The 27762-nt window shown below is 40.3% G+C and overlaps 1 long non-coding RNA gene across 1 annotated transcript in view; it reads right to left on the bottom strand.

Annotated features, from left to right (window-relative positions):
- Positions 1-15253: 15253 nt before the first annotated feature.
- The window catches only part of LOC120497693, a 45517-nt gene continuing 33008 nt past the window's right edge, over positions 15254-27762 (bottom strand). Inside the window, exons 2-3 of the long non-coding RNA XR_005626554.1 lie at positions 21810-21865; positions 15254-15422 (exon numbers count right to left, since the gene is read on the bottom strand). This is a non-coding gene — a long non-coding RNA (uncharacterized LOC120497693). The remainder of the gene's footprint in view (positions 15423-21809; positions 21866-27762) is intronic.

Genomic DNA, 27762 nt, shown 5'->3' with positions numbered 1-27762 from the left:
AAAGTAAGAATGTCTTTTCTTTCTACAGAGCTGTGTTAATGGTCTGTTGTAGCAAAAGGAAGTGGTTCTGTAAGGAAGCAGAAGAAAATCTGGTCTGTCCTAGATGCCTGAAAGCCTGGTAGGCAAGTTTTGTCTGCTGCTGTTTTATTGCTAACTTAGATCTGCTGTATGACTCCTAAGAGGGACTTGCATTTATTAGTCCGAATGCTCTCTTAGGCTGATTCTTATTTATTAACTAACATATCTTATTATAAAAACTTTATAGTATATGTTCATCTTATGCCTGTTTCATGTCTCTATACCTTCTGTTGAAAGGAAGGGCAGAGTACACAATATGAAGGACAAGAAAAGATGAAAAATCCACAAGTAGTGAGCAAAAAGAGATTTTGGCTGCAGTGGATGGGGAAGGATGGGTTGTCCTTGACAACTAACGTAGCCAAGCCTGGTATGTGTGAAAGCTACTTCTTGTCTTTGAGCTCCACAAAGGAAATATCTGGTGTTTGAACTGAGAGGCACCCAAAATTATGCACCATGATTCAGCACCCTTTTATTTTTTCTGTCTCTGAAGAGAGCTGTAAGCTCTGAACACAGATCATGCTGCTAAATGAGTTTGCTCTGTGTGTAATATATCCGGTAGTGAACACACTTCTATTAAGCTCAGCTGTGTTGTATTTATTCGGTTGAAAAACAAAGGAATGCTGTGTCTTCCTAAGGAGTTAATCCCCTGCCTGTGACCCTGTGGTCTGCCTCAGAAGCTATAGTTAAAGCTCTGCCTTTAACCACATCCTCTGCGTGTTGTGTGTTGAGTTTGTGCTGTTTTGTGTTTCCTCCTCTCCTGATTGTTAGGAGAATAAAAGGTGAGAAGGAAGCCATTGGGAAGTGTGGCTAAGGAAAGGAAAATACAACATATCAGCCAGACCACCCAGTTGTCACTAATTTGGAAGGTGTCAAAATGTAAGCTGAAGTTGCCATCACAGCAACTTAAAAAAAATTGGAAATTCCATTGAGTGTGTAGGGGGGAAACAATCTTAATGGTTAAAGTGAGTGATGGGATTGGAAAACTTTGAGGGTCAGACATCGTAGCAGGACACATAAACAAGAATTTCTGAAAAATGTCTGTCAAGTGGTGATGTCCTGATTTGAACCCTCAATGGTAGCTAAGAGGCAGCACAAAGTGTTTGCTGGGTACCCCCCAGCATACAGGCACCCCCAGTGCCCCCACGGCCTGTGTAGAGCTGTTCTCTCTTTCTACTTTGGTTTGGAATTCTTCTTTGAACTTTAGCTCTCATTATTTTTGGACTTGTCACTTTGTTTGGAAAGATTTATTTCCACTGTTCCTTCTCTGTTCTTTCCTTGCCTCTTCTCCTCTGGATGCTTTTTTGGCAAAGACTATTGCTATTTTTTATGACTTTGTGTACTGTTTCAAAACAGTAAAATGTTTTTGAAGCAAGATGATCCTGTGTTGCTGTGCTCATGCAGTAGCTCCTCCACCTCTACTCCTTTTTGAAAGACTTGTGTTGTACTTCTGGTTTTCAGTGCTCATTAAGAAAACAAGACACTCCAAATTGTAAAACTAAAACAAAATCCACTCTTCTGTGTATCATGATGTTACTGAGTTTTTTACTTCCCTACATGACAGTAAGCCAGATATCATTTTGTGATTACATGCTTTTACTCATAGATTTGAGTAAAAAGGAGCCTTCCTGATCCTTCTGCCAGATGAAGTTGAATTTAGCTGAAATTGGTGGTGTAAGAGGGACAGCTGGCCAGTGTGATTTCTGAATTGCCACTTCCTTTGGACTCCAGGACTAAGACTAGAATGTTTGTCTTTGTGTATTTTAGATCATGTTGTACCATACTAGAAACAAGTGAATCAATTTCACTTGGAAGTTGGAGGCAAAGATCTAAATCTAATTTTAGTATCTCAAAAGTCATGCCAATATATAAACACACATGTAAATATATTTGATTGGCTGAAATGGTTTCCCTTTAGTACTCTGAGTGAGGTTTGTCCTGTGTCTGCAGGCTCCTACAGAAAGCCCTTGAAAACTCTTCACTTTATTTAGCACACTAAATAATAGCAATAGACATTTATATCAAGATTATTTGAAGTGTCTCTGTGTACTTAACCAGTATAGCTTGAATGTTAATTTTATATGGAGACTGGCCACAAAGCTGAGTTTGGTGCTTATAATGGCAATAAAAACAACTATTTCAGTTGTGTTTCTAGAGCTAATACTTGTGCTTCTCAATTATTTTTTTTTTTTCTGAAATTGAGGTATTTTTAGAAATAGTCTATTTCTCTTTTCTGCCAGTCAATTTTTTTTTTGTTTGTTTGTTTGAAGAAATGCTTTTTGAGGTGCTGAGGTTGCTACACAATACTGGTCTGTCTTAAGGGCTTAATTGTTTGGATGGGTATAGAAAAACCCTTATAAGTAGAAGTAGGTGCACTGGCTGGCTGGTGGAGTGACAAGAGGCTGGAAATAAATATTCACAGCTTTCCAGAGATGTGGAATGGAAGGGCCACTGTGACTCTTTGAGGAGAATTGCCACAGCATCATCCAGAAGGAGAAGAGCTTCCTGATTTGGACTTGTAATGAATGTCAGTGAAGGACAGCTCAATGTCAAATTTCAGACCAAGAAAAATGTTAGGTCATAACATGTAGTTACCTACAGAAAGCATCATACAATCCAATCTGTGAAGATCTAATGCTTCTTTCAAAGGTAGCAATTTCTTGCATCTTTTCAATTTGAAATTTTTAAAATAACTTTATTCCTCTCAGTTATTTAAACTTTCTCCACACTTTCCACCTGACATTCTCTTGTGACACATTTTATCCCGATACCTTTCTCTGACTCAATGCTGGCTGAAATACCTCTTTTTCCCTCCTGATGGATGACTTAAATCTATTACTAAATAAAAGCTTAATTCCATTTTTAGTAGGCTATCTCCTGCACCTGCTTCCTCTTTCTTGTAGATCACTAGCCAGAACACTGTACACTCAGGTGTGACAAGCATACAATCTAAGAAAAGAGGTTTGTGGATAACTCAGGAGAAAATGATGAATCCATCCCCTTATGGTGGAAAGGGACATCCCAAAACGAGAGCAACTCTGTCAACAATTGTAGTGCTGTAGCAATTTGAACCAGACTCATGTACACCTGCAAAAATAATTTGTGCAGCAGCCACTGGAGGGGTAATAAAGATTTTTTTTAACCCAGTCATTGGTAGAATGAATGGATATTGTCAAAAGAATCCCTTTCCTGTATTAAAAATAAGCATGTCTTGTCTCAGCTTCTGCAAGACAAAAATGCCCCAATCATTTCCCCTTCCTTTCTGGAACTCAGAACAGGCTTTCAAGGGCAAAACAAAGAAGTTCAAATTCTAGTGAGACCTGTGGAATGCAGCTCACAGTGAGTATTATACAGAGGGTCTTCAGGCAACCAGGAATTTCCTCTGGAAAGTGAAAAACAACTCTCATCTGAAGAAATAAATTTAAATAAGCTGAAGGTGAAAATGTTGGAGTTTGGAATGGGCTTTGTTAATGGTCTACAGGGACAGAAGCTGTGAGAGAGGAACTGCTGTCCATCACAGCTGTTGAGGGATTCTCTTGTTATTTTGCCTTGTGGTGTGGAGTTTGTGGCTCAAGCAGTTTCAAACTCAAAGAAATGTCTCTGTTCCCTGCATCAAATAGGACTACTTATGTTTTTGGGAGAACATTTGCAGGCCACAGACTGCAAATGTTAGGGCTGCCTGCAGTGCAAGTGCATGAGACCAGGCAGAGGCACAGTCTACTATGGCATGTGCTTTCCACACAGGAATGATGGATGTTTCTTGGGCACAAAGGACCCACAGACAGAAGGGAACATGTGTGGCTTCAGTATCTCCACTGTGTGAGCTAAAACCTTGAGGCTAAATGCCCTTTTAGGAGCTTTAGAGATTAGGCTTGTGGTCTCATCCAAGGTTGCTATTGCAGAAGAGGTGTAACTGGTCCTGAAGAAAGCTTGTGCTTGTATGTACGGGGTGGTTTGCCTCTGGACATCATACAGGTTGTCCTGAGAGAATTGGCTTTCACCTGTCTGTGTATCCTACAAGGAAGGAAGAGGATGGCACTGTTTGGGATCCAACATCATCAGTCTCAAGCCTTCAAACCTTCTCATGTGCTTTCAGCATGGAAAGGTGGCGTGTTAACACTCTTAACTTAATAAGCCCCAAAATAGCAAGATAGTGGGTGATTAGTGCAAATGCTTTTTAAAAGGTTGCTATTTTATCAAAGATGCTTTGGAAAAGAAGAGGGTTTCCTGGGAAGAATGTTTTCTTGAGCATCAAATGCAAGTTATTCCCCGTTGTACTGTTTTGAGCTCTGTGAATTAAGTGTGGGTTTGCCCTTTGCTCAAGCAACCCTCAGCTGCGTGTTTGCCCTCCATGCCCACCCTCTCCTCTGGTGCCCAGCACAGCATCTGCCACCCAGTCACTGATCCTGCTTTGGACACCCAGCCTTTGGTTCATTTCTAATCAGTTGCAGGGATGAGGGAATCCTGTGTTTGGCAGGGCTTGTTTCAATTCTGTTTGATTTTGCTTAGCTCTCATAAAGTTGATCCCAAAGGGCCCTGTCCATTGCATCAGCTTGCTGCTTGCTTTCAGCTTCCATGCCTTTGCTTGCTTGCAGGCAGTCACCCAAGAGCAAAGTCAAACAAACTAGGCTACCAGGAGGCCAGCCAGAGGCTGTTCTTGCAAAAGAAATTTCACCCATCTTACCCAGAAAAGGGTGGGGAAAGAGACAAATTCTCTATTAAACTGCTGGCCAAGGGACATCCTGAATACTCCTGTCTCCCTTTTGAAACAAATATAAATAATTTATTTTCATTATGGGGGTGGAGGGACCTGTTATGGACACAAAAATTTTACTGCTTGTAGTTTCAATCTAAATTTCAGCTGCCAGCATTTCAGGGCTATGTAACAGCCAAAACTGAGGATAAATAAATAAATAAATTAAATAACCACAAATTTAACAGTAAAGCTGCAAATCTGAAACATTCTTAAGTTAAAGAAAGCCAGATGTAAAGGTGTTAAAGGAGTTACGGTTAAGCTATGTTTTTGTCTCTTTTTTGGTTTGTTTGGGGATTTTTTGGTGGGGGTTTTTTTTTCGGGTTTTTTTGGTGGGTTTTTTGTGCTACTGTTTTACATGATCACAGACTTCATTTAATAAAATAAGTCACACTATCTCATTTGTATTTCTTTAACTTGTGGAGTCTGCTCCTCTTCCAGTCTGGGTAGATATTTACAAGGGAAGAAATGGGAGAAGAGAAGATGCTGTCTACCTGCAGCAATACAGTGCCACAATGTTCTCCAGGAGCTGATGCCAGCAAGCCCCACTCAGCTCTTGGCTCACAAAGCAGCAGCACAGTGCACGCATGAGAGCAGGAAGGGGATTGGAGCAGGCTCCTTGCATGTTGAAGCTGCTTGAAAATTTAGTTGCCAAACACTGGCAAATTTTCTATTAAGCCTGTGTGATTTTTTTAACTTTACAACTTGACCATATTTATATATATTTTTGTTTTTCACATTGATGGTATAAGTGCCATCTGTGAGACCACAGCAGTCCTTCTGTCAAATTTTACATTCCCATCCTAAGCAAAGGCGCTAAAGTTTTTCAAAGGAACAGTTGTTTATTTCTTTTTTCACTTGGACAAAAAGATGTCTTCAATTTTCCTTGGGAGTGGAACTGTTTTAGCTGAAACTTCAAATAAAATAATTCTGAAGCAGTATCATGGAAAACTTCAGGTTAAGCCATTTCTGTGTGATGGTTTTAAAAGCAATGATGAAACAGATCTTTCTTCAAGAAAAAAAAAAGAAAAAGAAAAAAGTTAAATTCTATCTTTATTGCCTGTGTTTTCAGAACATGGGGTGATACGGCTTTATAGGGAGCCCCATGCAAACATTCTCTCTGTGGGAATAACACCAATTTCACCTCAAATCCTGCCACTGATTGGTATGGAAGGTAAAGATCTCTAGAGCCCTCAACTTCTTCAGGGGTATTGAGTACATTTAAATACAGACAACCTTGCCTGATGCCAGCTGCAGGTAAGACTAAGGTCTATATTCATCCCTCAGTTCCCAGGTGACACCAAAGGATGAGATCACTCAGGTGCTCTCTACTGAACCCTGCTTGTGGCTTGGTGACCTTCATCAATTCCTGTGAAAGCACTGAGCCTCAGCAATCTCTGTCAGCAACCCACAGCTCTACACAGTTCTGCCATCTCTGCTTGGAAAATTCCCTTGGCTTTGCTTCCTCAGAAACTTTTAAAAGCTCCACAGAGACTGTAACTCCAATGGCTCAAGGCAGCAAACCCACGCTGTTCATCCATCCCCAAACACATTGCTCATTTTGAGAAAGAAAATGGAATTAAGAGCTTCCTTTAATATATGAATATACTTTTTAAAAAGCAAAAATAAGGAAACAAGCATTGGAGGCAAGCTGAAAATATGTTTTGAGTTTTATTGCCTCTGCTTGAATCAAACCATTTAGACTAATATTACTCTTTCCAATATATTTATGAGTATGTTCCTGCCATGGCCCATTTATGACACGGGAAGTGTGTGAGGCTCATGTGCCTCAGGGCCCATTGCCTGTGGGGTCTCTGCTGTTTGGCCCACAGAACAGGCTAATAGCCATATTTTCTTTGTCTTCATTCTCATGGAAGCAGAAATTGAATTTGAGGTGAAACATATGGCTTGTTTTGGGTAAAAGTTATTTATCTCTTCTTTCTCATTGGCTTTTGAATTTTTTTCCTTTAATTTCCTAACTTTTGCTCTTTTTTAGAGTAAGGGCCTTATTTGAAGCCACTTGGATTTTCCTATCTGCTTCAACAAGGCCTTGGACCAGGCTGTGGATACCAATGCGGATTTCTTTCCACACTTCTTTGTAACTGCTCTTTAGTGATCCCTGGTGAAAATGCCTTGTGCATTTCCTGAACTGTTTGTTATAGCCCTTCCTACTGCATGTGAACATGTGCTTCTTTCACAAATGTTCCATTCATGCCAGCAGCATCCTCAATAATATACAAACATTTTTGGGAGTTTCCCCAGGAGACAAAGATCATGGTGGACTGAGGGAAAAGAGCTGTGACACTGATTTTAATGCCTTGAAGCACTGCCAGTTGTATATAAAATAAAAAGGAGCCTGCATTCTAGTAAATTCTAGTAAATTCCCTATCAGATCATTAAGAGCTCAAAATATGTAAGAAATTATGTCTTCCAAACCTGCATGTGATCTACTGCAAGTGACAAGGACAGCAGCATTACAGACTGAATGTCTTCCTTCCTAAACAGCAGGCTTTGGACAGAAATTTAATGTTTAATACAAGCTCTACTGGCTGACAGTCTCTGGCATGCAATCTCCCTACAAACCTAGGGCTGAAGAAATTTTTCTTTTGCTTCAAACAATGGCATCCTCTACATATTAGCAAAAAATAAATCTTGCATGTCTGGTATTCAGAATTACTTTCTATGTCCAGTATTTCTACTGGAAGACGCTGATTCTACTTAAACACTAACCTCTAGCCAAATTTTATTTAAATTTTACTTGGCATTCAGTCAACAGTAAGGTGGATGGAGACACTCTTAGGCATGTATTGCCCCGACCATACAAGGATTCCTTTTTCAGGGGGAGGAAGGAGCGCCAGAAAGCCTTGAAATATAGGTATTTCACTGGATATATTTGAAACCCAGTGTTGCTGAGCCCATTTTGCATCTCACTCAAGTTTCCCATCAGCCATGTGTACACACACTGTAACAACTCATACATTGTGGCAGCTTTGAGAATGGCTCAGCTGCAGGGCCTTTCACCTCTGCCCACCTGCCCTCTCTTCTTCATTTATGAATCTGCAAAGCTGTCAATGTTATTTTAAAAAATCTTGCTACTTGACTTTGTTTACAATAGTTCTCTCACTGTCTCAGAATTGAGCTTGGGGTATAACCTTGCATTTATACACTTGTTCTGCTTTTGCTTCCTCTATGCACATTTTCATTTCTCTAGTCTTACCCATTAGTCATGTTCTCCTTTTCTCCTCCCCCTGAACACCAAAGTGTCAATATGGCTTCTGGTTTCTCCCTATCTTCAAGATGAGGACAATTTGGTCTAAATTAGTAGAACTAACAATCAAAATCAGACTTTGTTTCTAAATCAGTTGTTAAAATTCTATTCCAGGAGGCTTTGCTGTCTGTGCTGGTTTTCTCATGCTCTCTTTCTACCTACAAAGAGTAGCTCTGAAGCCTTGAACTCCAGTCCTCCAGCTCCAGCTTTTAGCCTTTTTCCTGTATTCCACTCCTCCTGCTGAGCCAGTAGATACTTATCTGATGTTATAAATCCATGTAGAGTCTCCACTCATCTAAACATGAAGCCTCCTTTCTTGCTCCTCTTTAGGTAGTTAAAGAACCATTTCTTATCTGTGCCAGCCTTCTCCAGGGGTGTAGCTTACATGACTTCTCTGGACGTTTAAAGAACCAGAGCAATCTTTTGTAACCTGTAAAGATTTACTGCTATAATAGACACGCTCCTGAAAGCTGCACTGGAACAAATAGCCAGTAGGAATACCTGCAGGTTTTGCCACTGTTCTCTCATGCCAGGCTACCAATGTGCAAAGAAAAGAAAATCATTATGAACTTCAAAGTGAGTCAATTCAGTGGGAGTAAATGTTTGAAGAATATTCTGTCCCTTCTTCCTTGCCTGCCAGCATAATTGAAGCCTGGAGGAAATTTCTAAAGCACATGGAAATCTAGAAATCAGGTCTATGTGGAAAGATCAATTACATTTTCATATAAGCCTTTGGTTTATTCACTAATTTCTTTGTGCAGACTTAGAATTTCCCTGTCTTTCTTGGTTTTGACCCAGGTGTACCAGATGGCAATAATTGAACCCTGGGTTGTGGAAATGGAAATTCATAAGTTTTTGTAGAAGGAGCTATCAGCAGAAAGCAATGGCTGGAGCTGCCTTGCCAGCCACTGTGAAAGGAAAGTCCTTTCTCTGCACAATGCTGTTTGATTTCCTAGAGTAAGGCACTGAGGTAGGGCGTCCTCAGGAGGGCTCATGATCATCTGGTTTTAGCAAAATAGCAATTTACATCTTATTTTTCCCAATTAAGACATTTATTTTTAAATAACTTCCCTCTTTCTTGGCTTTAAATCCATCTGGTTTTGTTTCCTATGTTCAGAGGATCTTATAGGAGGAAGTGGGTGGTCATCCAGCTAGAAATAACACCATGCTGTCACACCATCTGACTGTTTTCTGAGATCCTCCCAAGCATATTGCCCAAAAGTGACCTCCAGACTACTTATGTGCTAGTGGGGATTAAATGTTCAGACAAAACGTGTGAGCAACAGATGAAGCTGTATTGTAAGAAGCTGTTCTCCAAGGACATTCCTCCACTTGTCTCTTGAACAAGATCTGAAACAACATCTGGACTAGGATTTTTGTCACATGACTTGAAACATGCTGACATTTTACTTCAGTTAATCAGTGACACATTCTGATAGCTCCTACAGGCTAAGTATTTTATTTATATTTTACATTGTATTTATTGCCCATTAATAAAGTACTGCATAATAACTCAAACCACATTTATTGAGGCTTTTGCAATTATGTAACAGGCTAGTATTCTTCTAATACGTAACTGGAACCACTCAGTTACATATGAATTAAAGTTTTCTAGTTTACTAAGAAGCCAGTAGCTGTTAGCATGGATTTGTTGTTGGTAACCAGAACAAACTCATGCTCTGGAAATGATGTTTTTCCTAGGTGACAGCTGCCCACAATTTTGGTTTAACTTCTCCTTTTGGATGTGTACAGATCACCTGAAAAAAGGAAAATGAGGGAAGGTAGAGTGTAGAGGCTGGGACAGGAGGCTGAAGAGACAGGCCCAAGATAACACAGGAGGTCTGAGATGGATCAAAGTGTGAACAGGAATCTCCTGAAGTCATACTCTCATTTCACATTGCCTGGTAGTGAAGGTGGAAATCCTGCCCCTGCTGCTATTCCACACCCCAGGGGAATCTTAACTGCCTGGGAAGTGCTTCCCTGTGGTGAGGAAGTCTGTTTGTACAAAAAAACCCCAAAAACTTTGAAAGGTCTTTTTTTTCTTTCCACCTTAATGTGGAATGGGAACATTTATGAAATCTCAGTTTCATGGGGTGAAAAATTGCTTCTCTCTCTCTACTCTAGAGCAGATTGATAAAAGACTCATGATAGCAATTGAATGCTGAGGGAGAGGGGCGTGGTGATCTGTGCAGCTGTGCATAACACTTATTATTTTTACAAGTCACTGGAGGTATTTGGTAGGGTCAATATGGTAAGAAATCTGGACCTGAAAGTGAAACACAGTGTCTGTCAGAGGGGCCAGATTTTAATTGGAAACTAAATTTCATTTTGGAGAAAGAGGAAAATACCACACTTCTAATGAGATCCAGGGCACTCCAAAGAGCAGTCTGCAAGGAATATTTAAATAAAAAAGTTCTGTTTAGAAAGACCGTTTGTAAATGACTCCTTGATACTGTAGGTAGATAAATGCACTTGAGCTCATTCCTCATAAATGAGAAACATATAAAACATGCTGATGACTTAAAGTAAGATTTTTAGAGTTTTTTAACTTTAACCAAAAAAGTTGGTTATTATTTTTCAAACTCCTTGGAGAAGCTGAGCAGAAGAGAATTTTTGTCTTAAATATTCAGAAGGGAATTACTTTTATATGAAAGTGGAAAGGAATGGCCAAATTAATTGTACATGAAAAAACTGAGTTTTCATTAGATGCTTTCAATTAAGAGATTAACTGAGGGGATGTTTTTCTGTTTGGATTTCTTTTTCCGTTTTTAAGTTTAGATTTCTGTACTTTGAAATAATTCAGGTTCAAAGCATAGTACAAATGTTGGTACTTATGAGCTCTTAGAAGTGGTAGTGAGCATTTCATTTAGGTATTTTGCTCAAACCAGTTGAAAATGTGAGCTCAGGTTTTGATCCTTAAATAGTCATTTGATGAGAATAGAGATTTTGTGCGTTGTGCATTGCACCAGCCAGAGCATGAGGGCCTAGGAAAAAAGGATGGTGGGTTCCTGCCCCTTCAAAAATGCAAGACCCTTGGTACAACCTGGGAAAAGGAGAAGGATGCAGTGATCCTAAGAGGAGCAAAGCCAGAGCTCACTATCTAAATTACAAAAAGAGAGGCAGAGATGAGATTTTGCTTTTCTATTTCACCAAGCATACTTAAATATCTTAAGTAAGCTGAAAGTTATTTTGGTTGAAGGATGAGGATGACTTTCCTTCCTTTTTCCCCCTCTATTATTCCTAACCTGTGGCCTCAGCTGATTTGCTCAATAGCAGAGCCTTGAAGTCAAAGATCTCACAAGAGAAATGATGGTATGTGAAAGGATTGCAGGCACCCCTGTGGTGTCCTCGTGTGGTAATTAAAACTAATTCAGGGCTAAAGAGATTAGTAACCAAGTCCAAGAGGAAAAATTGGGTGAGGAAGAGTTAAAAATGTCTCTTTCTTTCTCTTGTGTGAAAGTGCAAAGCTGATAAAATAAACAAATCTGTTGAAATCAGGCATTTCAAGCCAGAGACTGGTCATTCAAACTCTATAGGGAATAGGGGCAATACCTGTCTCCATACCACACATCAAATCACACTTGGCTGTTCTTCAATTGGACTGCCCCTGAGTCCAGTTTGAGTGGGTTATCACTATGTGAAGGAGCATGACATAACCCCAAACCTCCTGAACAGGTCTACAGGAACTTCTTCTGCAGCTGGGTTGACTTGTCTGTGCTCCAGGTGTGGGGGCAGAAGGTTAAATAGCGGAGAGGAGAGAAGAGAAAAAGAAATTATACATGAAGAAACTATATTTTTGTCTTCCCTCCAGCATGTATCAGTGGATAATGAAATTTTTCAACTGATTAGATGCCCCATTGGTCGGAAAATTTGGAAGCAATCATGCAATTATATCGCAAAACCTCAGAGTCATGTACATTCAGCCAAGTAGAGAAACCAACTATTAGCAAAAATAGAGAGAGAGAGAAGAAAAGAAAAAAAGACTATTTATATTGCAATACTGGTCCTAAAAAATGGAAAAGAAAACACAATGGAAAATTTTCTGCAAACAATTAAAGGAGGGGGAGAAGGCTCAGGATGGGTCTGGTGTTTCAGGATAAATATAGAATTTATAACATAGTAAGAGCTGTTTTTAGTGGGCCTTAATTGAAACTACATTGCTTGCCCCTCTACTGCTGCAAACCGGTGCTGCAGTCCGTGAGAAAAAGAGGGACTGGGTGACTTTCCTAGTAAGGGACTGATACATCTTACCAGAGAAAACAATGATTGGCAATGCTCATTGCAAGCACTTGGGGCACTTTTCTAAACAGGGGCATGGACTTGTGCTCTGCTCCACGCCACAGTGTCTCTGCTTGTGACAGGCACAGCTCAGCCCCCATCCAGGAGCCATCTGACACACAGAGTTTTGCTAAATGAAGTCAATTGCCTGAACTAATGCATTTTTCTTTTTCTTTTACTAAGAGGATTTCTTGCCCCGCTTGTGCACTCCATGTAGACAAGGACTTAGAAACGCAATGTTTTCATTGGTAGGAAGATGGAGTAACTTGGGGGATGATATCTGACCCCACTGAAGTCTCAATAAAATTGTTTTGTTCTTGGGTATTACTAACTGACTTAAGCATTTGCAGCCTCTGTCAACAGCCTCTTTCCTTTGCAGCTGCCCAGCCTCTCTCCAGGGTCTCGGGCTGACCTTGCAGTGAAGGCTGAGGTGACACCTACAAGGGAGCTGTGCCCAGTGCTGGAATGGTGTGAGTGGCAAGTGATCAGAGCAAGATCAGCAGCAACTGAGGAAGGGGCAGGTGTCTCCAGCATGTTCTGTAGCAAACTGAGGACCACATCAACTTCTCAGAGTGCAAGAAGTCCTGGCTTAACTTATTAGCTAATGATGGACCCAGTCACTGATTAATACCTGCGATCCAGAATCTGGTCTAAGTCCCCCTTTTTAGTCTTCTTTTTCCCCTTTAAATCCTTTTCCACTGAGGGACAAAAAGGAAGAGATAGGCCAGGATGGAATGATAGAGGAATTAAAAGAAATATTAGCATATTGTTGGCACATACAAATGGGGGGAAAATTGTTGAGGTGACCCAAACCATAAATTGAACCTGAACTAGCTACTTATCTGATTGCTTTACCTTGTTCCCATCCTGAATGTGGCAACTGGTTTCTTCCCACCATGGGATTTCATCCTATGCTCCCTGCTGGGATTGGAAATGCTCCACTAGGTTTGATGTCTCGGTACTATTCTATTAATGGAAGAAAAGTGTCCCTTCCCCTTGGCATTCCAAATATGTGACAGTCATGAAAAACTAGAAGTGTTTTTATTATTTAATACTATTATTTTCCAAGATAAAAAGAAAATATTTGCCAATTTCATGCTTGCTGGTGCTGTGGTTTGATCTGATTCTCCAGAAAAGTGGGAGCTGTTCTTTGGGTTCTGCAAAGCCTCCTGGGGTGAGGGGAAATTGGTGGCTCTTTGGGAGCTTCCTGGAATGTGAAATGCTATTTAGCACTGGCTTTATGTCCTCAGAGTCTTGGGAACTCCGGTGTGTCAAAGGCCTAGGGAATGCTGGGAAAGGGTGGACAATTAGATGGGTTCAAAAGGGGAATTCATTAGAAGCATATTCAGATCAGAAACTGCAAGAGAACAGTTACATTCTTTGCCTTATTCTTTGCATGAATGTTGAGAGACAGTGGAAAAAAACAGACCATCTCAGGGCTGGATCCAGGCCTAGCAGAGTCAGGGTTATGTTTTTGTTTTGTTTTCCACCAAAAACTCAACACCCCTATTTTTTCTTCTTCTCTTGCAGGGAAAGAAATTTAACTCAACAAAGAGCTCTTCACCCACCAGCTCTTACTGTCCCACTGAGTCTTTTACAAAATATAGGTGCCAGCAGGAACAGGGCTTTTTTTTACAAGAATTATTTTCCTGGTCTCTGGATGGTTGTACATCAAACCTTCCCCACAACATAGGAAATGAATACTGATCTCTAATCTGCTCACACTGAAGGAAAAATGACCCTACCCTAGGCAATCAATTTGTAGCAGAACAAGGCTTATGGTAGGAAGAGTTGTGAGAAATCTCAGGTGCAAGGTGCAGGGATGGCTGCAGCCATCAAGACTGAACAAGGCTTGAAGGGAGATCAAAATGACAGCGCTTTTCCCATATATCAGGCTGAAGGACCTGACATTGTCATCTGCAACTCCGTGAGGCTGATTTTAAAATAACCTGTTGAAAAAGAAAGGGAGAATATATTTGTTTGTGGCTTTCACCCACATGTACTTCTTTAGTAAAAAGTGGACATCTGTCTTGATTCTGTCAAAATTATGATGAAAGCACCAACAAGAATGCTTCCTGGATTGAGAAGAACTAACATGGTTTTTTGTATACAAAAAACCCATTTCGTTTTTCAGAAAGGAAAAGAATGTTTATATTCTTTCTACTTTTTTTGGGGTGGATGATCTCCCGTGTTTGCTTTAGGCTGGTAATTGCCTCTGCCCCTACTACGACATGAAGCACCATCTTGAGCCAGATTCTTTCTAGGGACCTCATGAGAATCACTGAATTGTGTTCTCTCTTTACATCATGAACTTTGGCCTCCACTTTCTAGGTCTAGAAGTTTCACCCCTGTGAAGAGAACTGCATGACATCTTAAACACATTATAGTCTTGATTATTACCTCTTCATCCAAAAGAATCCTCAAGTCTTTTAGTTTTTCAGAGTTTTTTTAATTTTCCCATTCTTCTCAGTACAGTCACTACTCACAGTATCCCAAGACAAGCTACGAAGGGGAACCCTTGCACACACAGTTCTTGAAGTCCAGCTGAAGGTGTGTAAAATAATTGATTGCAGGTCAGTGCCCCTGTTCAACTGCTTCACCGCTTAGTTCTCAGTGTCTTCTAAACTGTGATTGTTATCATACCCAAAACTCAGACTAGTAAAATGAGAGGCCTGGGAGAGAACTAGAGAACTTCATTGTCTTATAGTTTCTCAATAATTTAATTCCATTTGCATTATTTAAATTCTTGATTGGAGCTGGAAGGCAGATCAGCTCCTACAACTCCAAAAGTCCTTTAACTCCCCTTGCAGAAGAGAAGGAACTCATAGGTAGATCATCTACTGTCAGGAAATTTGTGTCCATTGCTGCATTTCTGAAGGTCTCCTTCCTCTCCAGAGGACTGATCTGAAATCAAGGTTATCTCACATAAAATGAAATCTGCAGGTGAGATCCTATTAAGCTAAATGGGAATCAATTTCCAAGGCTGTTTGAACTCTCTGGAGTCCTTTTGGTGATCAAGGGGGTCACTTTTGCCATTTGGAAACAGATCTGTTGAGGGGAAAGTAAAACAATGCTTGCAAAAGAGAGCAAAAGTCCTAGAACACTGCACACACAAAATGTTCTTTATATATAAAAAATTTAGTCATGAAACTAGTCTGAACTGACAACTTTGCATGAGAAGCCAGTGCCACTAATCACTTGCAGCATAAAACCAAAAAAATTTGTAGAGGAGTCCAAACTCTGTTCCGTTACAGAGTTTGCTGGTTCTTTTGTCCACCTACATTGCTTTTTGTGGGATCACTTCAGCACAATTAAGAACACTTCCTTTGACCTGTGCAATTTATATAAAAAGTTTTTGGTTATAAAACCAAACTGAGCACAATTCCACTTTTAAGAATTAATCCTTCAAGTACCCATGTACAAATCCTCAGTAAAGGTTTTGGCTTTACTGCTAAAGCCTTTATAACCCACAGAGGAGAGCCTGCACATAAAAACCCATGAAAATTAATGAACATGGACTTGCAGCAGTGAGAAATTTGGAATTCCTGTTCCTTGGGAACTTCCAGCGTGTCAAAACTTATTATTCTAAGCTGAAGCAAGTACTTTCAACATAATAAATTTGCACCAAAAAAAAAAAAAGTAATTTCTTATAATTTCTGTAAAGAATTGCCAATACATCAATTATTCTTGAATAAAAATTATAATGGATAACTACCTATATTGAAATGTTTCCTTTTATTTGTTTGATTTGACATACATGCTCCATTTGCCTGAAATTCAATTAATACTGGACTTCACATTTTGTGAGGGTCTCTATTTTGACTTTGTAGTTAAAAGGCCAGAACCCCCAGGCTTCCCTACAGACAAAACTTTTCTGTCCAAATTACATTTCTCATGCAGCACTAGAGTCACATGAGTACCAAACACAGCACACAGTTCCAGCCAAGCCAAGTGCATGTTATTTCTTGCAAGGCGAGTCCTCCAAAGGACTATGGGTCCATAGTGGAGAGAACAAAGTTGCCAATTAAAACTTCCACAAGGCAATGCTCAAATAATGAAACTAAGCTGAATGCCATGGTGAACCAAGACTGAACATTCTACTAATTATTTTGTATAAATAAAAGGAAAAAATATTCTTTTATGAACCTGGGTTGTGTTTCATTTGGATTGCAACACCTAATTTTACATCATTCCTACTGTGTTTTTTAATATTCTTCACTTTGGAAAATCAGTCTGGTGAAAATTGCCATTCCTGTTGGAGCCTTGCACCGTCTCTGCTGTTGGTAGATACCTCCTCCTCTCCAACAAGAACGATCCACAGTTTGGTGAACCAACATAGGTGGGAACAGAGAAGCCACAGGAAGTTAGGTGATATAGCCAAATGTCACCAGTAAAAACACGTAGGGTGGTTCATTATCTAGAATGGCTTCTCTTTCTCGCCCTCTCCCTGCGAGCCCTGTGTCTTTTCTGCTGACAGATAACTGCTAAATGTTGTGTTACTCCACAGCACGTTAGCAGGAGTTCCACTGATGTAAGGGGATGATTCTGTCATATAAAGAGAGAGGACACTGAAACCAAAGACGTTTCTGAGAGAGAACTGCTCTTCCCAGTGTACTTGCTCTGTTACAGAGCAAGAGATTGCAGTTGCAGTAGACACATGTTCCTATTTCAGCCAAAATTTGAGCTTCCTGTTGCAGTTCAGTGATCGTCTTGGGGCCAGGTCCCCAGTGGGTACAAAACAAAGTAGTTCCTGCTGCTTAAACAGTTTGAAATGAGAAAGAGTCCCCTCTCCTGTGGTATTCATTGCAGTTGTTCCTGTTATCCATTATACCCGCAGTGCATTCAGTATTGCCCTAAACACCATCCGTAAGGCTCCCTGTCCTAATCCAGCCCACAAAGTCAAGAGCTTGGGAATTGAATAAAAGCCGACTGTGCAAATGCATTTTGTAAATCACAGGAAAGGAAAAAAAAAAAGAGAGCACATAGAGCACATTTCAGTTTTCATTGGTGCTTCTGGCAACCTTCTTCCCCTACACATCATCATCGAAGAGACAAAACCCAGGCTCCCCGCTGAGTACACAAGAAAGGGAGACTTCCCTTGTGCTTCACTGTGCTGCAAGCTGTAAATTTCTAAAGAGCTCTGCTATAATCTTTTACAGTCTGCAATCCCACCCTTCAGCTTAATGAAATGGAATGGTACAAATGCTCTCTGGACATTTCACTGCTGACAGTTACCCAAGGTTTGTTTCAGCTGTTACAATATGGCTATTTTATTGTCTTTTTTTTTTTCCTCTTGTACAATTTCATGACTAACTATGTGTAAAATGGAAGGAATTTGACTATCCTTTCTTCATCCAGTTGGACACAAACTGGACTGCTTCCTTTAACTCACTTTTCAGCTGGCAGGGCTTGCTTTCTGTTTTCTTTTAAATGTCAGAAAAGGTTAAATAGGCTCTTCAAATCTGCAATAGATTTGGAAGATCTCTGGGGGTAAAACCTTCACAAGAGAAACAGTTTATATTAGTTCAAACAACAAACTCAAGTTCTGAACGTGGAAGGCAAGTAAAACAAACCCCATGCACATCTCACATTAAAAAATCACAGGATTTGTTTTTGCCCAATATCATAATATAATGAAATATTTGGAATGGTTTTAATCTATTTAACTGTCTCGTTGTTTAGGGCTTTTTTGCTGTTGTTGTTTTATTTGATTTGATTTATATTACACTTACATTTTACAGTTAGAAATGCAGATCGAGGAGCTGGACATGAGAAAGTGACTGCCACCATTTTCCCGTGTTTGCCTGGTATCCTGCTTGGCCACAGGGATTACGAACGGGTCAAGGCCCTAGCTAGCCCGCCTCATCTCTTCCTCACTTGAAACAGAAAAGAAATACAAACATGGGTCTAAAATCTTGAAAGAAAGTTGGCGAGAAATTCAGTTTTCACAACTCAGTGAAAAATTCAGCATTCCTGATACCACTGAAACACTACCACCCCAGCTCAGCATTTGCCTGGAAGATACAATCTTTACCTCAGGTAAAGGGCAAGGACAAAAGACAGTAAAATGGTGCCTGGATCCATAGAGCTGTCTATCAGACATACCATCTCAAGATACTTTAATTTTGAGGTAAGATGTGACAGAAAAACAATATGCAGAGATTTTGAAGAGTACATTGTGTGTTGGGTGAGGCTTCATGCTTTCTACATCCAAACACAGTCTATGCTAGAGGACAGATACACTTATATTAAATTCCTGCTGATTCAAAAATAGCTTGTCTTCTACTGCCAGCTACATGCAAGGACCTTACAAATTCAGGCTGACCATTGTTTTAAGATTCTTTGGATGCATCTTGTCTTGTTTCTCACTGCCAATATTGTTCATGAGGAAAGAGAGAGAATTTGGCCAGTAAGTAAAAATTCTTGCACAGAACAACAAGTCTGGATTTGTAGCACATGCCCTGGGGTACTTGGAGTCAGAAACTCAGAACATGCCAAGCATCTCATGAGGAAATGCTTCCCTGATAACTGGACCAACTGCAAGTGTACTCCAAAGCAGAAGGACTTTTGCTTCTGCTTCAGGTTTCCACTGCAAATGGGAAAATTCAGGTGGGACATTGAAACTGGAGAATCCCTTGATGTCTTCATCAGTAGCTGAGGTTACTGATAGCTGGCAGTCCCTGCCTGCTCAGTCCTCACCTTGCTTTGGAGATGCCAACCCTTTGTCCAGACTCCAGACAGGAGCTTGGGTAGGATGTGGTGGAGGGAGCACAGGCATGTCTGAGCAGAGAGATCACCTTACAATGGTGCTAAGCCCCTCACCTCAGCGCTCTTGCCAGTGCCAGGATCCCTTCCCAGCACTCTCCTCCTTTGAGAAAAATGTGAAAAGTGGTTTAATTGGCCTCAGGCCTGCTATCACTTATGACAGCAATGATCAGAAACAGGGGCCATTTAACAGCCCTAGTATTTAACTCGTACATTCACTTACATATAGAGAGGTGCCTGTCTGTATGATTAATGTCTTCTCAACATATTCCATTAACAAAAATACGAAGTGCTTTGATTTTTTCCCCCACGTGACTGACAACATAAACACGTTGTCAAAAGCACTGAACAGATGGTAAGGCACTTAGGAAAGTTTGCTACCTTTAAAGAAGTCACTGGCCTTCAGCAAGCACTTACACTGCCATGGTAGTAACTGAAAGAAGGCTGTCCTTCAATTCCAGAGTGAAATGGAGTGGAACTCAGTCACTGTCTCCTTCATCCAACAGTAGTTCTGCATTCCCATGATGGTTTCTAATGGGAAGCCACCCTCTTATCTAAAGCAGGTGGTCTATCAGTAGAGAATGGCACAAGGAGCAGAGGATGGGCAGTGTGGGACAGCAGCAGGCAGGGAGCAGAGCTCTAGTACATGTAGGAAGGAAGCTTGCCACAGTGTCAGCTTTCACCTTTAGATCACTTACAGCTGCCTTCTCCATCCTTCTTTGCAAGGAAATATGCTCAATTTCCATTTTCTTACACAGTAAGCCTTACATTCTCACCTGACAGTATCCTTGGGTCTGGCTGTCTTGGCAATCAGACTACTCTTTCTCATAATTTCCTAGAAATCATTACCAGTTTCATCCTCCCCAGTGTCTATTTTCACTTTTGGGTCTTTCAACAGTTTGAGTAATGAGTGCTGATCAACATCAACTTAACTCCCACAACATGAACTAATTATTTCTGCAGACACCTCTTACCATGAAGACAAATCTGGAGGGGACTTTGTCTTCCCTGCTGCTACCTGAGGGAGTTTTAGATTTTGTTGTTCTCATCTATGACATGGATTGCCTTGAGCAGCCTCTCATTCTAGCAGCTGGTACAGCTTGCAACACATCCAGGGCTAAAAGCTGGTAGAGTTTGCTAAAAACTGAAGGAATAAACTATTATGAGAAACCTGAAACACCCCTTTTCCCACTACTGTTTTTTACTGTGTAGGCTAAGTTATCCTCATTCCTCAGGCTTTACAATCACTTTATGAAATCATGCATCCAGAAGTGACTTTGTTCAATTTCCTCTGAATTATTTCCCACAAATATTCTTGTCATTTTCTATTTTTACTATTCAAAGTCTTTAAATACAAGGACTTTTAAAATTCTGAATAACATTTGCTTGAGAGCTTTCTAGTGCTAATATATTACTATAATTTGTTTTGCTATGACGTTTTTTAAGGTAGATACTTCATCTCCAATGGAGGTATGGTGACCTTTCATAAGGTAACTTGAATACTCTAGCATTTTTTCATGTACAGGCACTGAACTGATAGCTTTCTTCCTTGGATCCTCCTAGTGATGAGCTGCCTGAACCTGTTTGAACCCTTCTGTTTGCCCTCAGATGGCTATTAACTCACTAAATAAATATTGATCAAAATAAGAGAAGTTATATATAAAGTAGCCTGATTAAAGAAACGTGGAAGAAATATCTTGAAAGCAAACCTTGGACACACTTCAGACAATAGGTCTTGTCAAACAAATTTGATGTCATTCTGTAAAGTAGGCTATTGTTCAACTCTGACTCTAAGGCATAAGTAAAGTTAGCAGAAAAAATATTAATATTCCCACCCACCTAAACTCTCATTGCCATCCTACACCCTTTTTTAGAGCATGGTGGCAAAGATTTATGATTTGGTATTTAACACAATTAAGAGCCAGGCATGGTCATGGAGGCTAGGCTGTGGGACCTCCAAAATATAGGTATTGATGCAACACACTTCCCCATCTTAAGAAAGGAGCTGTGTTTCCATTGAGGGCACAGAAATCCTTCAAAAATTTACCTGAACTTCTAAGTTAGTATGGCTTCCAAAACCAGCAATTACTATCCAGTTACTGCTTAGCAACATTAATGAAACATTGCTCATTAGAGAGCTCATTAGAAATGTTGTATGTTTGGATTACTGTCATTAGTTTCACTGAATTTCTAGGGCTTCATGCTTTGATTTAAAGCAAATGATCACTGAACATTATATAAAGCAGGAATTATTTAAAAACTGACAGACATCTCAAAATTTCAATCAGAGGAAAAGCCTGAATGACTGTATTTTTAGTGCTGCTGATCTAGGATGAGGCTCATTTTGGATCTGCACTTTCCTCACAAACTTAATAATGGGTACAAAATCCCTGCTGATAAAAGTTACTCTGTGAAATAAGCATTGCTGGAGCAATGATCTATAATCAAAACATTCAACTGTTAAATTCAAATGAAATATTTCTTAAAAAAAATTTAAGAGAACGGCAGTTCATCATACCTTTATAAAGACAGGTCAGCACCACAGATGTCTTAAGATAGAGTTTAGCAAAAAGACTGTTCATTCTGGTTATGAATACATGCTAAACAGGGCTGATGAATTCATAGGATATGTTGAAAGAGAAATAATAACCTAACAGATGACATTATTACCTCTGCAGATGACATTTATTGATGCCAGCTGGTTGCATCCTGTTCTGAATCCACACCTAAAAAAGGATACAAAACCACAATATTTAGCATAACAGAACCACATGGCTGTTTTGGCTCTGCAGAAACCCCCTCACCATGGGAGAGTTAAAGAAGTCAATCTGTTTAACAAATCATAAAAGCAACCAGGGAGACAAGAGGTGGCTTGATCACTCTATAATTACCTTCTCAAGGAAAAAATAGCAGTTGCTAAAGACATCCTTAATTCAGCAGAGAAATGCAGAACAAGAACCAGTAGCTTGGAGTTGACTTAAAACTTGGCACATTATTTAACTGGGAAGGGATAAGAATCAGCTAATTAGAGTAATCTGCTTGTAGAAACAAAGAACATGCCTTGTTCTCTTGTTCTCATGATTCTATGCCTTGTCTTCTCCAAATAAGACCTGAGCATCTCTCTAGAAAGCACAATTTTACTGAGCATTTTTAATGGATTTTATTAGGTGGTGACCAGGAGAAAAACTGCGCCTAGGATTGATGAACCAGTCAGAGCAGATAACTCCAATGCTCTGGCCTAGATTCAGAAACTTTAGAACTAAGAACTGACTGGTACTGATCAGGGCTATGTGAGATGTTTCATAGCACAATAGCATTTCAAACAAATTGCATTCATCTTCTGCCTATTGCAGATAATCCTCTTGGGAAAATATTATTTAATAGGCATTAGTTGAAAGTTTGTCGCCTCTATATTGATTGGATTACTGGTCACAGGCTGAGACAAACCTTCCAAAGTTATCTAGTACAACTAATACTTATTTATATGTTCTTTTTACTTATTTCTAGGTGAAACAAGTCTGAAATGACACCAAGTCAGGTTCTCCTGTAATAGAATTCATGTCGTCACTGGCATACAGGACTGCAGTCATAAATCAAGCCAAACTGCACCTTTATTGACATTAGCTTTTATCTGATGCTAGTAAGGCAAATTTCTCATAGAAAATACTGGTTTGTCTTCTTTTGGGTTGATGAAAGCCAATACCAAATAATCAGAAATTTCAGTGGCAACTATCTAGACAATATTTGTTTGCCTGTCTTCTTCTCTTAGCTAAATGTTTTTATGTATATCCTGACAGTAACCTCCTGCAATGGAGGAATATCTTGGATTTATGTCATGCAGGAAAAGCTGTATACAGTGAATGGCCTTTTTGATACTCTTGCATTAAAATCACCATGTTTGCTTGGCCCATATCCACAGACACTCCTCTTTTCCAATACACTAATATTTTTGGAGAAGCCACATTAGATGGACTTATCTTTACCACTGAAAATTTTCTTTGTATTCTCTAGAGTTTCTTTAACTTTCATACCAAGATGTGTGCGCACACCCCGTCGCTAATATCCTCAAAGTGTTATTCATGACCTACTAATTTCCAAGGCATATGAGAGAAATAAAATGACTGATTTCACTGATGTTGTTCCTTCCTAATCCATTCAGAACATTTTGAATTTGAGAGAGGAGTTGTTTTCTTGAGCAATTTAGTTTTTTCTGGTTGTTTTCCAAAAACTAGGCAATGTTGGATAATCATTCATTTTCCAAGTACACCAGTGCATGGTCAGACTGTGACCTGTCTGTCTGGAATAGTTTTTAGGATGCATTTTGCTATTTTATCCTGCAGATGTGACATTAAGACACATCTTCCATTAGCACTTGTTTATGCACTGTGGTACACAGATAAAACTAACCAGTCAAATCTCCTTATTTTTATCATCCACAGCAGTCAGATATGGACAAGTAGACTTTGGGATGTCTAGAGATGAGAATACTTCTAACACACAAAAAGCCCAAGTTGTGATTTCAGAAACTCTCATAGCTTACAGCCAGTGAACATACTTCAAAACACTGGAGCCTTTTCATGAATGTCAGAGCTTGTAATTTGGAGATGGACAAGATTTGTCTACTCAGATTAAGTCTGCTGATCTCTTCCTCTACGATATGCATCCTGCCAATCTCAAAGTTGTTTGAAAATACAGTATATTTTATACATACTAGAAGGATATTCAATGCATACATCTTCTGCTATTAACACTAGTATCTTCACCCAGCCGTTCAAATTACATTTTCTTTCAGCCAAATGTGTTAGATCTTGACATTCTCCTAAAAAGAACATATCCATTCTTTGGCCAATTTCTTGCAATTATCATTGGCTCTTTTGTTGTTGGTTTGGTACTTTAAATTGTCAGAGGAGAATGTTCCAAAGTAACAGAGTGAAATTTTTTTGCTTTATTTCTCTGGAAAGGTCAATAAGGCAAGGTAAAATCCGCACAGTTGTTTTGTGAAGACACTATGAGTTTTTGGCCCTGAAAGACATTGAACATGACTGAAAACACCACAGAAGCCTGTAGCCTCAGGTTTGAAAAATATGAGCAGTCAGTTGTGCTAGAAAATAATTCAGTGCCATGCTTTAAAAGGTAAAATCAAAGAATTCTGTGTGCCATATAAAGTTGAAAGGGAAGCAGAATCCAAGAGGGTTGGGTGACCAGTTTTGAAACACTGTTTGAATAAGATGGATGGATTGGAGCTTGCCGTACTTGGTTTGCAGCCAGGAATAATCTTTTCAAAGCTAGAAGTGCTTTTGATCTCTGCCTACTCCTCCTCATCACTGTGAATCTCCAGGGATACAACCCTACCGTGCAATACAAGGGAAAGAAAATGTGCTTCAGAAGAGGGAGAGGAAAAAGGACAAGGAAGCCAATGAAATAGTATCTGAGAACAACACCGCTGCCTATAATGACACTGACCTGCTGGTGCCAGTGGAAGAGTTTTGTAATATTTTTCCAGGTCTGCTCTTGTTTTTGATACTAGGCTGTGAAGCTGGTTCTGTGACTCTAACCACCCTCGGCACACTTCCAGGGGTATTGGGAATGGTACTTATGAACCTGTGACTTGGGAGTAGACCCGAAATGTTTACAGGCCAAAAGTCCTGTCAGGCAAAACTGAGCCAAACTGATCTGACATCAGTGGGAGTAGATGCCCTGATGAGCAGGGGTCTCTGCATCACTATCCCTATGCAGCTAGGAGCTGGCTGTGTTGGAGGCCGAATGCAATGTGTTTGTAGTGCGTAGCAAACCCAGGAAACAATTTAGGAAGAAATAAAGGGGCATAATCCATGACATGAGTACAGCAGAGTGCGCAAAGGGCACTTTTATAATGGAATGCACACAGCTCAGTTGGAATGACATTGCAGCTCTAGTTTGAAAAAGGTGTCTTGTCTTTCAAGGACCATCAGAACTCTTAGTTACACAGTACTACCAAAAGCACCTTGGCATTCATTTTGGTTTAGACTGTACTTGTTGAGAAGGATGTGTCCACAGAATTACTGAGGCTGCAGACCTCTCCCTGGAGGTCTCTTCTGGTATCCTGTAAATACTAAAAAAATCAGAATGTCCCTCTGGGAGCGTAACAATCCAGTCATTTTGGGATGCCTCTTCTCTACAACTCAGATGCTGCTAATACTGAAACATAATCACCATCTCCTGTTGGGTGGCATATCTTATGATGCATGGGAGATTTTAATAAGTTTTTTCTGTGAGTAATATAATCTCCTGGGACTGTGGATACAGACTTGAGCCATGGAATAAATGTGGCTTTTTGGGCTTGCACTCGTCCTGAGCAACATTCTCCACTCCAAACCGCACCCTGCGGTTGCTGGAGGGAGAAGATAAACAGTCAGTTGGAAACTTCCTCTGGTTTCTTCCCACTCGGCTTGGAAATCCTGGGTATGGAGGTACCCAATGGCACCTCCAGCAGTGACCACCATGCAGGCCATTTCTGAAAGTCATCATAGTCATGGCTCCAGAGAAGCCTGCAAACTGCTGGCTTCCCTGAAGCTGTGCCAGGATTCCAGGCCCTCCGGGGCTGTGGGGCTGGGCAAACCCAGGAGGGACACAGAGCATCCATCAGGTCAGCAGAGATTGATCTCTGCCAGGTGGCTGAAGGACTATCCAGCCCCCCTTAGAGCCCACATTCTCATCAGTTCCTTTACAAAGTTCCTCTCTTTTGTTCACCACCCTGCCTCATGTGCACCCTGCCTCATGTACTTGTTGGAGCGTACAAGACAAATGTGTATTGCTTGGTGTTCCCCTTGCTTGTCTTTGCATCACTCAGCCCCACAGCTCCTGTCAATTCCCCTTCACCAGCTGTTTGCCAGAACATTATTAATTTTCCAGAAATGGTATCCCCTGGTGTTTGCCATCCTGTTGTGCACAGGGAAAAAAATGTAACCTTTTCTGAAAAAGAAATAAAGAAAGAAAAACAGAAAAATGGAAAGAAGGGAGCAAGGGAGGGAGAGAGAAGAAAAGATGAAAAAAAATTTTCTTTGCCCTCAAAGGCTTTTCTTTTAAAGGTTTTATGAGTTTGCTGACAATGTTAATTTACTGGCATCTCCTTCAACACCCTACCTACTCCACAGAAACTTTAGCCAACTTTTAAAGCCAAACTGAATTCTAGGGAAAACTCACAAGATGCACAGAGAAGTAAATTTCAGCTTGTCAAGTGTTACACTGATTAGTGGTAGAGTAAAACAAAATCCCAAAGAACAACCTTCCCTCTCACTTCTTGTCAAAACCCACATCCTCCTGTTTTTCTCTCTCACCACCACCCTCACCTTCAAAGCAAAAAAAAGGAAAATAAAATAGCCCCCTTTCTAACCATTTTGGAGAATGAAAGCTTTGAAAGCAAAACAATTCCATAAAATGATCCAACTGCAATTCAAAATAAGCTGGTCTCACAGAATAAGTTTGGTTATAATATTTGGAAAAACCACTGCATACGTTCCTCCCCGAGGTCTGGTAAAGGGCAGCCACAAATTGTCTGATCACAAAGAAGGAATTTCCCCCTCACTGGTTTGTGGCAAGCGTACATGAGGCTGAGAAGCTTGTCAAAGAAGACAAGCTGAGCAGAACTTCTGCTGAGTGACTGACCCCTTCTCAGTCTCCACATTAACTAACAGTAAAAATGGAGTAAGAAGAGGGGAGGAGACACAGCTCCATGCATCAGCTGTGGGGGGACCCAGAAGAGACACAAGATGCTTAAGATCAGCAGTGAGCAGGAGGGAATCCTTAAAGGATATTTTCAATAGATGGCTGATAGAAACAGAAAGCCCAGACACAAGCATGAAGAAGGTTCTCACCCCCTGCATCTCTGAAGAACTAACTCAGCAGAAGAATTCACAATATGAGGCCCATTTTGTGTGGTCTCAGGTGCAGAAGACACTGGATATCTTCAATCCCACTAGCAATTCACTGTGTCAAGGGCAGGTCAGTAGCAAATAAGAGGCCATCAGTTTCTTACTGAAATAGTTGATCCTGTCAGCATTTATTATCTTTCAGATTCATTCAGCACATGGAAAAAGGGAAAAAAAAAAGGAGGAAAAAAAAAGTTGGCCACCATCCTGCCTCACAGATATTTGTGCAGCCCCAGAAGCCTTCCCCTAGAGTTTGTATAGGATCGACCAATAAAACAGAAATGAAATGAAGTGAAACAAAAGCTGAGAAGTATCATATGCATTTGGAATCCTCCACTGTTTTGACTGCTAAATGGGAGGTGCTGTGATTAATCTGTGATTATGTGACTCACCATAATTATGTCTTGTTGAAATTGAATTTATTGAAGCATGAATCATTCCACCCAAAGTAGAACCTAATTGCACGATTGCTGTGGCAGCCATTTAGGGTTTAGAGGAGAGGTTGCTATGTTGGGTGAAGACTTCCGCTCTATTCAGGCAATGAAAAATTCTGTCTTGTGACTTGCAGAAGGGTGAAACTTGTCTGTGAAATGAGAGGAGAAGAACCAATCCCATGAAGTTCCCCTTGAAATGCTGGGAAATGATCAGCCAGCCTGATAGGGAAAAGCTTCCTTAGATTGAGAAGGTACATTAAAGATGAGTTTGGGTCTGAGAGC

Source organism: Passer montanus, unplaced genomic scaffold, assembly GCF_014805655.1.
Source record: "Passer montanus isolate IOZ18808 unplaced genomic scaffold, ASM1480565v1 scaffold1, whole genome shotgun sequence".
Taxonomy (NCBI): Eukaryota; Metazoa; Chordata; class Aves; order Passeriformes; family Passeridae; genus Passer; species Passer montanus.
This window is presented reverse-complemented; position numbering and strand designations above follow the sequence as displayed.